The sequence below is a fragment of the Vigna angularis genome, chromosome 4, assembly GCF_016808095.1.
Source record: "Vigna angularis cultivar LongXiaoDou No.4 chromosome 4, ASM1680809v1, whole genome shotgun sequence".
NCBI classification, from domain to species: domain Eukaryota; kingdom Viridiplantae; phylum Streptophyta; class Magnoliopsida; order Fabales; family Fabaceae; genus Vigna; species Vigna angularis.
In genome coordinates, this window is record NC_068973.1 from 31413809 (window position 1) to 31425889 (window position 12081).

Sequence of the window (12081 nt, forward strand, 5' to 3'; positions counted from 1 at the left end):
AAATTTGGTATCTTCTTAATTAGATTTCGAAATGTGATATATCCTTTAAGTGAGATTTCAAAATTTGAATGTTAATAAAACATTTACAAATTGTTGTATTTTCACAATTATTATCCCAAGTATAAAATAAAAATAATTAATAAGTTTAGTAAATATAATTAATGCATTAGTTGTTAAAATATTGTGGCATGACCTTGCTTGCTTTGAAAGTGGAATGTGTGGGAAGAGGTCAAAGTAGTGAGTGAAAGTGTGTGGAATGTGCTGTGTGGGGGTAGAGATGTGTGAGTGGTGAGGTAAAGAAAGTGTAAGAGAAAGAAAGAAGGATACAAGGATGAGGGAACGAGGGAGGAGTTGTCGCTGCTAAGGATGTGTGGTGTCTAGGGTTAGGAAGTGTGAGGGGTGGTGGGTGAGGTAAATATAAGGAGAGAAAAAACGTTTTCTTTTTTATCCTAGTCAAAAAGTTCAGGTTAAGGGATTAAAAAAAAGAATTAGGGTGCAGAAAGAAAATTTGGAGGTGCAAGGAAAAAGAAGAAGCGGGAATGGTATATGGTGCATCTTTCAATTCAAAAATCCAGTTTTGGTAAAACTTAACTCCTCAGTCATGATTGCTTTCTTAGAGTCTGAATTAACATAAAACAAAATCCTTACCATTCACATCTAAAGCTCTGAAAAGTCAACCAAAATCGCTGCCGATAAAGAAACTTCAATATACTGTGATATTTTTCAGTTAATCAGCAGATACTAATGAATCTCTTGAACAAATAGCTGAATTTATAGGACTATTCTGTTTGAATAGATGTTTTTGGGTTGACAATCCATTTCATGGCAAATGAAAGAATAGAGAGGAATGAAGAGAATGGGAGTGTGAAGAGAAACCCTAAAAATCCCAACAACACAAATGGGATGGTGATTACAGTGTACAGGGAAGAAGCCAGAAGAAGAGTATCAGAAGATCCCACCAACAAAACAATGCCACGTGGCATTGGCCATGATCGTCGTGCTCTGCTTCTTGCTTACTCAAGAAAGCTCAGAGATGAAGCCTGCAAAAAGGTTCCATTGCCCGAAACTAAAACCAAGGTAATGATTATAATTAATCGTCTTTATCCCTTTTGTTTCTTCAAGTGATTCAGTGAATTGAGAAGAAAAAAAATCAGAACTTTGAAAATTTAGTTGGAGGTTGCACGTGCACGATCAATCTGGTGGCGATCCTCCTTAACCAAAATGTGCAGAAATGAAGAATTTGCATCCAAAGAAAGAACCCCAAATGCATTCCCCTTGTTGGTAACATCATATTTAACATTTGCATTCACTGCTTTTTCTTACCTTTGATGTTGTGTTTCACTGCTTTTCTGTTTTCTGTGCAGAGTAAAATTAAGAACACGTTGAAAAGCTTGTCGTGCAAAGAAACGTAGCCGCGAAAAGAGGGAAGATAGATTGCTTTATGCCTTATTTTCTGATTTAGTTTACTCTCACATTCCACATTTGAAACATATTTCACATAATAAGACTATTTTGAAGAATTTACATTTGATATGAAAAGTTATAAACTCTTGTATTTGATGAGATTAGAAATAGTTGATGAAGTTTACTAATTGACATTTAAGTGTCATGGCCTATAAGAATAAGTAGGATTTAACACAAGAAAACATGTAAAAGATTTATCTAAAACCATATAATGTTATATCAGGGACCTGTACATTGTATTAGTGTACACAAACTAATAAAAGGTTTAAAGAATAATTCTGAAGTATTATTTCAAAAAGTAGAGTACCATATATATATATATATATTCAAGGATTCTATAATTCTTCATCTATTAAAGGAATGACATGTGCACAAATTTGCATAAATTATAATAATACCTAAATTATAACTAACAGAATATTTGATTGCCTAATATTCTTTAATAGAATATTTGGCATATCTTAACACCCCCACTCAAGTTGGTGCATGGATATCACACATTCCCAACTTGAATAGAGACTCATTAAACAATCTTCTTGACACTCCTTTGGTGAGAATATCAGCCAACTGCAATTCTGATCTTAGAAAAGGAAATGAAATTATTTCAGCTTCAAGCTTCTCTTTAATGAAATGTCTATCAATCTCCACATGCTTTGTTCTATCATATTGCACAGGATTGTGAGCAATTGCTATAGTCGAAGTATTGTCACAATACAAACTCATAGCTTCATTTTGTTTAAAGCCCAAATCTGATAGCACATTTTTAATCCACAAAAGTTCACATACACCTAGTGTCATGCCTCTGAATTCTGCTTCAGCACTAGATCTTGCTACTACAGGTTGTTTTTTACTCCTCCAAGTTACAAGATTCCATCCTACAAAAGTAAAGTATCCAGAGGTAGATCTTCTATCATCTTTTGAACCTGCCCAATCTGCATCAGTGTACCCTTCTACCTTTAAGTTTTCATGATTTGAGAACAAAATTCATTTTCCAGGAGCGAACTTCAAATATCTCAAAATTCTTTCAACGACATCCATATGAAGCTTTCGTGGGTCATGCATAAATTGACTAACAACATTCACTGCATAGGTGATATCTGGAAGTGTATGGCACAAATAAATTAATTTTCCTACCAGCCTTTGGTATCTTCCTCTTCTATGCTTGCTGAATCTGAGCATTGAAAGAGTTTATGATTTTGTTCAATTGGTGTATCAGCTGGTTTACTCCCAAGCAACCCAGTTTCCGATAGTAAATCAATAGTATATTTTCTTTGGCATAGAAAAATACCATGTTTTGATCTAGCTACTTCAATACCCAAAAAATATTTGAGGTTTCTAAGTTGTTTCATCTCAAATTCAGATGCAAGGTATTGTTATAAACTAGAAATCTCATCTTGGTCATTTCCTGTAACAATCATGTCATCTACATATATAATCAAAGCTATAACTTTTCCTTTTCCTCTCTTAAAAATTAAGGTGTGATCAGAGTTACTTGCTCTATACCCAAAAGCCTTCATAGACTTGGTAAACCTTCCAAATCATGCTCTTGGGGATTGTTTTAATCCATATAGAGCCTTCTTTAATTTGCAAACCTTCATTCCAATTGAATCAGTCATGCCTGGTGGAGAATCCATATAAATTTCTCACAGTATTAAGCTTGGCTACCAGTGTGAACGTCTCTTGGTAATCTACACCATAAGACTGAGTGTAACCTTTAGCCACAAGTCGTGCTTTATACCTCTCAATAGTTCCATCAACTTTATGCTTAATTGTAAAGACCCATTTGCAGCCCACAGTTTTCTTCCCTCTTGGTAAGGACACAAGATCCCAAGTGTTGTTTTTTTCTAAAGATGTCATCTCCTCAACCATTGCTTCGGTCCATCTAGGATCTACCAAAGCTTCCTGTACATTACTAGAAATAGAAATTGAAGATAATTGAGATGCAAATGATGCATATGATTGAGATAACCTGTGAGATGACACATATTTACTAATGGGATATTTAACTTTGGCTTGGAGGTCTGGTTCATATTTAACTGAAGGTTGACCACGGTTAGAACGAGGTGGAAGAATATATTGAACAGTAGTAGACTCAGTGTGCTGGTGGTCTCACGCAGACAAGAATCAATTCCATGATCAATTTCATCTAAATTAGTATTATCAGAGATAGGATTAGAAGGTACCTCTCAAGAGTCAAGCTAACCTGTGGAGAAGATTGAGCCAATTGGTTATGATCAGAAGACACTGTATTATCCAGAAAAGAAGGGTCCATATTTAGGATTGGCTCACTTCCTGCAGAATGATCCTCACACGATAATTTATCTTCACAATCAAACATATCAACATCATGATTATGCACTTCACTTTCATTGTCTCCCTGAAGTGGAGAATCAACATAAAAAAATCCATGCTCATTAAATGTCACATCCATAGAAATATAAAATTTTCTTGATGGTGGATGGTAAGCACGATAACCTTTTTGAGTTGATCCATACCCAACAAAAACACATTTGATCGCTCGTTCTTCAAGCTTTGTACGTTGATGTGGGTGTAAGTGAACATATATAACACATCCAAAAATATGAAGTGGTAAATAAACTATGGGAGGAAAGATACAATGATCAGACAACACATCAAAAGGCCTTCGAAAGTTAAGCACACTAGAAAGGGTTCGATTAATTAAATAAACGGCAGAGCTCACAACCTCACCCCATAAATGAGATGGGACATTACCATCTATCAAAAGTGATCTTGTCACCTCTAATATATGTCTATTTTTCCTCTCAGCCACTCCATTTTGTTGTGGTGAATAAGGACATGTAGTTTGATGCAAGATGCCTTTAGAGTTCATGAACTCTATTAATTCAGTCTTAAAATATTCCCCTCCATTGTCTGGTCGAATGACCTTAATAGATGTGTTAAATTGTGTAACAATCAAATGATAGAAGGAACGAACCACATCACACACATCACTTTTATATTTAAGCAAATATACCCAGGTTACCCGAGTACATATCATCAACAAAACTGATAAACCATTTTTTTTCATTATGTGTAGATTGCGGGGCAGAGCCCCAAACATCTGTGTGAATTAATGAAAAAGGAAAATCAGTTTTGTTATTGCTTAAAGGAAACACAACACGATGATTTTTTGCCAAAACACAAGTTTCACAAAAAAAAAATCAAAAATAATAGTGATGGAAATAATTTTTTAATTAACCAAAAGAGGGATGTCCCAACCGTCTATGCCACAACCAAATTTCTTTTTTGTTTTTATCTTGTATATGATCGTTCGCAAGACAAACCAATCTTTTTTAATGGTTTGATTGTGAGACATTTTCAAGATAATATAGTCCTTCACTCTCTCTACCACTAGCAATCTTCTCCTTGGATTGGATGTTCTAAAAAAGACAATGGGTTGGGTAAAACAAGACAACACAAGAATGTGATTTGGTTAATTTGCTGACGGAGATAACATTACAGTTTAATGTAGGAACAAATAAAACATCAAGAATCGATAAGGAGGGTGAGAGAGATATAGTACTTATACCTTCAATAGGAGATGAGACCCCATTGACATTAATAATAACAGTTTTTGAACAATTAGAGGAAAAATTAGTAAATATATGAGGATCACAAGTCATATGATCAGTAGCACCCGAATCAATTATCCAATCACTACCCTTAATAACAACAGAAAGATTAAGGGCAGAGTAAGTTAGATATACCTGACTTGGTCACAAATCCGGCAGCAGTAGAAATATAACTCTTGGAAGCAGTGGAAGTTCTAGAATCATGTTTCTCCAATTGATTAATATTCAGTGAAAAAAAGCACTAATTCCTATATTGTAAAGGATATCAGTGTTTGGCTCTTGATACCATAATAAAAGGTTTAAAGAATAATTTTGATGTATTATTTCAAAGAGTAGAGTACCATATATATACATTCAAGGATCTTATAATTCTTCATTTATTAAAGGAATAACATGTACACAAATTTACAAAAATTATAATAATATCTAAATTATAACTAACACAATATTTGATTGTCTAATATCCTTTAATAAAATATTTAGCATATCTTAAAAGAAACCAAAGTCATTTTCTCCATAAATCTTACTTTTGAACTAATGTAAATTATTGGTCTGAACCTGAAAATAGAAAATCCCTTTAAGTTAATGTAATATTTTGCAAATCTTTCCTATAAACTGCATAGCAGATATTTTTAGACAAAAAGAATAAAAATGGTATAGTGGTTCGTCGTGTAACGTAAATAGTCCTTTATTGTGCTAAAAAAGTTTATTTTAATTCTAAATAAATTATTATTTTAATGGAAGAGAAAGTGTGATTATAAATATTAAAAACCCTTTTTTTTAAATTTTTTTAATTTGTTTGAAAATTATAATCTAGAAGTGTTTTTTTTTTATATATAAAATTACAGTACAGGAGCTTAAAGCACCTCTAAAGTAACATTTTTGTATGACATATTATACTTAAAATGAAGAACAATAACACTCAATCATAAATAAATATTTTACTGACTATATCAAGTCATGTTTTTAAAAATACTTCCTAAATAATAAACAATTTTATGAGAAAGGATGATTTTTAACTAGCAACAATTTTATTAAAATAGATGTACAATAAATAAGAATATAGGTTTGGATCTAATACAAAGTAAGAAACGAGTACAAATGAGTATGTCACACCTGTTTTTCTAAAATGAGATTTTGATCCTTTGAAAACGAAATAGAACATGTCAGTCTCTTTACACATAATAAGTTAGAAAATTACGAAAATTGAATAAGGGTAAAAGTGAGAATAAATCTAAGCGATCACCAATGATTCAAAAAGCTATCCCTTCCACATATGATCGCATGGTATCACTTCCCAATGTCTCAAATCGAACGAATCCGTCTTCGGTTTTTGCTTTCTTTCGCAGACAGAGGCACAACTTATTCCATTGCGTTTTTGGCTTTTTAAATTTGTTTTCCATGCATGCTTGTAGATTGCATGTGTAGATATAATGCTCTATAAAAGAATTAGGTTGCTTGATCTGTGTGTATCGGATATGAAACGTGCAAAGGTATCGGATGTTGAGAGTCGATACTAGTTTCGTCGGATGTCTATATTCGAGACAGACAATATCAATTTTCAACATCCCATAGAGTTTCCAGAGACAATGTTTTTTTTTTTCGTTTTTAATTTTATCTTAGCGTTTTTATTTTTTCGTTTTTATAAAAAATTATGCTTAAATTTTATGTCATTATTATTATTTTTTATTGTTAATAAGATTTTATTGTTTTAATTAAGTTGTTTATGTTTTAAACGCGGAAAGTTGAGTTGTAATTTATGTTTTATAGTCAAATTATTTATATTTTAATTAAGTTTGGTTTTTTTCAATTATTTTATCTTTTTTTATAGTTTGTTGATTTTTATTTGAATTTAATTGTTTTATTTTAAATAATTAATTATTTATATTAAAATTTTAATTAATTATATTTAATTTAAATTAAATAATTTAGTTTGTAAATATTTAATATTAATTATAATTTTTTTGAATTTTATAATATTTATTGTTTTTAATTTGTAATAATATATTAATGAATTCATTAAATTGAATAAATTTTATTGTTTTCAATTATTTAATGTTTAATTTTTTTTTTAGTTTTTTAAATTTTGATACTTTTAAGATATTTTGTTACTTTAAATATTTATAATTATTTAAATATTTTAATTAATTAAACTTTTTTGAATTAAAATTAATTGTTTGTAATTATTTAAATTTTCTCTATTTTTGCTGAGAGATTCCTGGTCCATTTTTTTTCACCAAAATATTCCTAAGGTGGCTTCATCAGTATATAATGTCTGATGCTAATTTATCTTCTAAACCATATTTTATACTGATATTTAGTAATCCACATATTTTGGTGTCACTTGCTATTTAGTTAAAATAAGATTTAGGCAAGGTTGCAAACTTAGTAGTGAATTTAATTGATGAGCATTGGATATGAAAAACAATAAAAGCATCGCATATGTAAACCCGAATAGGAGAATATCGGATTTTTATATTCGATACACACCTCTTCATATCAATTTTTATTTTTTCTAAAATATTTTTATTAAATTTAATAAATTTATACAAATTATTTTTTAAGAATTAATAATTATTTAATTAAAATATAAGAGAATTAATAATTATTTAATTAAAATAGAAGAGAAGAACCAATTCAAATAAATGGGGATGTAGGGTTCATAATCATAAGGAATGAAATGGGGTGCTTCAAAACAAATTTAAGGTTTTCAATACTATGCATAGAATTCTCGACAAACAAAAATTAATGCATAATCACTTTCATTTATTACAGGGCATTTCCGGAATTAAGAGGTGCAGATGAAAAGGATGGAGGTGCAAGATGAACACCCTTTAAATAGGTGCAAATAGGCCTTGGATCAAGTACAAACAATAAAAACTGACAATAAAATATCAACAGACTCAAAATAAAATCTACTTAATTTATCTCTATCTTATATCAATAAAATAAAATAATACTCTCCTAAATAAATGGAAAATCAAAACTACCTATACCTATTTTATCTCTATCAAAATCAAATCAAATGTTACTCAACCCAAAACTAATAAAATAAGATTTAAACATAATTATTAATAAAACCCTAAAATTTAAGTTTACCCCCAACAAACTCCCCCATAAACTTAAATTCTTCCTTCCTTCATTCGACTTTCCATGTGCATCATCCCACACCGGGTTTGCTTCTTTCAATCAGATTTGACTTCTTCTTTTTTCTTATGGCTCTCCTGTCTTTTACCTTGGTTGACCTCTCTAATGCTTTGACTGACTTTGTTATACCCGACTTCTCAATAACCTTGACTAACTCATTTTTTACCTTAGGCGATTTCTCAACAATCTTGGCTGACGTCTTCATCGGGTTCTTCTCAACATCTTCATCTTCCTCTTCGTCTGGTTCAAGAATACTAGATGTTTTCTCTTCCTTTTCAAGAGTCGCCTTCTTCAGCTCCTCAAGCTCAACCCTCTATTTATTCATAATTTCATTAGCTCAATTTAGAAGCCTCCCTATCCACTGAATCTCTTCATTTTTTGTTTGAGTTCTTTCTCCAGGTTTTCCTTCTCCACAATTGTTGCATCCTATACCGAGATCACTTCATCCATTGTTGAGATCGGGCTCTCTATGTCCACTACATCCGAGCTCTTTACCAGCAATAGTTCTTCTACATCTTCAGTAAGGAAATTCGTCTCCCCCTTTGTCTCTGCCTTGCAATACTTTGCAATATGGCTTGCCTTACCACAATTGTAGTACTTGCTTGATCTACACTCGTTTGCATAGTGACCGTACTTGCCACACTTAAAACACTCCAATTTTGATTGATCTCCTCGGCATTTCCCTTGTCCTCGGTCACGCCAATTCTACTGACCGGTTTGCTCTTCATTATCATTCTCAAAATTACATCGGCCATGTCCACCTCTTCTTTGGCCTCCTCGTCCTCTACCGCCAGAACCTCGGCTCTAAGTAATCCGAGTTTTATTCGAATCAAAAATGTACCTGCAGTGCTTGATCGTCAGGTTCAACCTGATCATCCCAACTCCTTCTCCTTTGTTCGTGGGCTTTTAATGACCCAACAAGTTCATCCACTGTAAGAACCCACAAGTCCTTCGATTCTTCGATGGTGCACACGATACTTTCGAAATCTTTGGTAAGGGATCTCAAAATTTTTCCCACAACCCAGCTTGATGGCATTTGTTCTCCATTCCTACCGAGTTGGTTGGCCACCTTCTCCACCCGAGTTATGTACTCGGTTATGCCTTATCCTCTAAGAGCTTGTATTCGGACTTGTCTAACGCGGTTGTCACCTTTATACGCAACCTCCAATATCTCTCAGGCTTCCTTTGTTGATTTGGCATTCGCTATTTTTTCGAATCTCGACTCATTACTGCATTGTAGATAAAGTATAATGTCGACCCATCTCTTGCTTGAGTTTTCTTCAACGTTGTCATCTGTGCCACCGTTTGATGTTCATCCTCATCAGGTTCAATGTACCCGTCTTCCACCATATCCCAAACGTCTTGGGATCTTAATAACGCTTTCATCTATAGGCACCAATTATCATAATTGGTTTTTCTCGTCAATTGTGGCACACTCATACCATTGACAACCTTTGTCATCTCTCTCAAAAAAAATCAAGCACTCACTTTTTATCTCACGATGTTTGACTTTCTCCTCTCTATCTTTTTCTCTCTCTCGGTACTTAGAGCATAAAGCTCTGATATCAATGTTAAGAAAAATGTGACCCACACAAATAATAGTATGCTTCAATTCATTGGGGTTACTTTTCATTGAACCTTGGCAACCTTTAAATAGGTGCAAATAGACCTTGGGCTAAATACAAATAATAGAAACTGACAATAAAATATCAACAGACTCAAAATAAAATCTACTTAATCTATCTCTATCTTATATCATTAAAATAAAATAATACTCTCCTAAATAAATGGAAAATCAAAACTACCTATACCTATTTTATCTCTATCAAAATCAAATCAAATATTACTCAATCCAAAACTAATAAAATAGGATTTAAACAGAATTATTAATAAAACCCTAAAATTTAAGTTTATCCCAACATACATTTCATACCTAATCACGTGTCTCAAACACAAAATTATACTCAGAACAATCAAATAGGGCCAATAAAATCCCAACAAAGAGCACCAGAATCAAAATCTCAAATAAAAATGGAAAAGAGCAGAAAGTCACAATACTGAATAACAACCATGAAATGCGAAGAAAGAGGGTTGAATGACCATGGAGATGGAGCATCGACTGCAGCTTCCTCCCTTGGTCAGGCTAGTAGCAAAAGCAGTGTAGGGTTTGATCGTGAAGGCAGCATGATGTTGATGGCGTCTCCAAGTGTGGTGACAGCCTTCGTCGGTATTTCACATTATTAAAACTGCAGGAAGAATCCAACACAATTTAGAGATCGAGAAGAAGAGGCACCCACACCGTGGATTTCATCTCCGTTGGTGACCAATGGTGGTCGTCACTCACCTTCTTCCTTTTAGGTTGGGTCATATTTTTTCTCTCAAGTTGTGTTGTTTTGTTTGTCTCGTTTTGAGTTCAGTTGAGTGTGTGAATGATGATGAGATGAGATAAATGAAATAGAAATTATAACAAAATAATATTCGCGACAAGAGCCAACTCCGTTTCGAAATCACTTATAAGTTACGGGTCAATCCAACAACTAACTCGTCCTCAATCGAACATGTAAGATGATTCAAATTAAAAGAGACTAATATCTTAATCCAACACACATTTTTCTAACATACTGACCCATTTTTATATTATCATGTTATTGATGAACATTTATCAATGGTAAACAATCTTCACTTAAAGAACTTTTTATTTTTTTTCTTTCAATTAGGTTTTGTTAACCTATATAAACTGAACCAAATTTAGTATCACTTAAATAACTTATTGACCAAGAACAATTACATACTAAAAATGATTTAAAACAAAGTAGACGATTATATTATTTTGATATTTATTTATTAATTATAAAAAATGAGTTCCTAACAAAAACAAACATGAGATAAATATCCAATCATCTTTCAAGTGTCATTTTATAATCATCTAATAATTCATATATAAGAAATGACTAGGTAATAAATAATAAAAAGCTAACTACTAACAGTATTCTAGACTCTGCCTTATGTCAAGAAGGAAATTAATGAGAAAAAGACTAAAATCGTTATAAAAATGTTTAATGAAAATGAACTTTGCACTAGGAGAAAACCTAATGGACTAATGTGAGGGGAAAAAATTATAAAAAGGAGAGATGACGTTTGTCATTTAAGATAATTTTGTCCAAAATTTAGCCTCCTTCCTTTTTCCAATTTCATTTATAATCCTTTTTCCAATTTCATTTCTAACTCCATTGCATAAGGTCTACAAAAACAAAAACAAAAAAAAAATATAATTTTGACTCTTTAAAATCTTTACCCAAATACCTTACCCTTTTATAATGTTCAAAGTATTTTTCCTAAAACAGTGTGAAAGTTCAATAATGTCTCTATTTAGACTTGGTTACACTAAAATCATGTCAATATTTTATAAACTCTCATACATATATATATATATATATATATAGTATACAATATGGTTCAGTACCCTTCAAAATTTAAAAAGACCGAAAGCAAGTAGACCCAGTTCCAAAAATGTCAGACATTTTAGCCTATCAAAAGTATTTTTCGTCTTAAAATAAATTATCTTAATAGTACCATTTTATTGTTATTATAGAATAAACTCAAATTGAAAGGTTTAACAATCACTAGACTAGACTCATCCTTTCCAATGACCCGTTAAATATGAAGTGATATCCACTTTCGGTTCTAATCACTAATCATAATTTCTACCAAGGGCTTCCCATTTTTCAGTAATGGTCATTTCATACAGATGACGACCGTGAAATAACAGGTAAAAGAAAACCATAATTTCTAGGCCAGTATTAGACGAGGTTCTAAACATCAGGGGGAAAATCACATCATCTCAATCACTGCACACGGTAGTGTGTCCAAGGGCATG